This window comes from Chrysochloris asiatica, unplaced genomic scaffold (assembly GCF_000296735.1).
Source record: "Chrysochloris asiatica unplaced genomic scaffold, ChrAsi1.0 scaffold00165, whole genome shotgun sequence".
Lineage (NCBI taxonomy): Eukaryota > Metazoa > Chordata > Mammalia > Afrosoricida > Chrysochloridae > Chrysochloris > Chrysochloris asiatica.
Window position 1 is genome coordinate 6,290,587 of NW_006408683.1, and position 658 is coordinate 6,291,244.

The 658-nt window shown below is 37.2% G+C and overlaps 1 pseudogene; it reads right to left on the reverse strand.

Annotated features, from left to right (window-relative positions):
- The window catches only part of LOC102822243, a 4,938-nt pseudogene extending 4,387 nt beyond the window's left edge, over positions 1-551 (reverse strand).
- Positions 552-658: the final 107 nt, after the last annotated feature.

Sequence of the window (658 nt, forward strand, 5' to 3'; positions counted from 1 at the left end):
AATCAAATGGAAATGGTCAATCATTCAAAATCAAAAGGAAAACATTTACCTATGGACATGACTGAGAAGAGATGGGAAGGCAGGTGGAATGGAAATAGGAATCACAGAGAGGAAGTGGATAATTGTTGTTATATGGAGGGGATTGTAATCATTGAGATGAAACAAAGTGTATGATTTGTTCAGTGTGAAGCTGCTGATCTGGTCTGTAAATCTTTACTCAATTCACAATAAAAAGTTAAAAACAAAAACAAAAACCCCCAAACAAAAACATCTCTTCTAATTCGTTTTCTGTCATTTCCATCAGAGTTTGATTCCAGGTGACACTGTAGCTCTTTTTTCTCTTGGTGGTTCTCTTTTTGCTTTTGTTTGCAGAGTTCCTGTTATTCTTCCCGTTGTTTTTGTTTTATTAGCTTCTTCATCTATCGTTTAGACATGGGTTCAAACCTTCTACCTGACCTTGGCTTCTGGCTCTTCACTTTATCTTCATTTAAGCTTTGCTTTCTCTCAATATTAGAAGTCTCAAGAAAAGCTGGCAATATTTCAGGTGACATAATTTGGTTAGCTGAGGAGTTGGTGGGAGAATAAGCACAGGGAGCCTTTTGGGGTGGTGTTTGTATGGGTCACATGTTTTCCTTTGAAAACTTCAATTCTCAGAGTC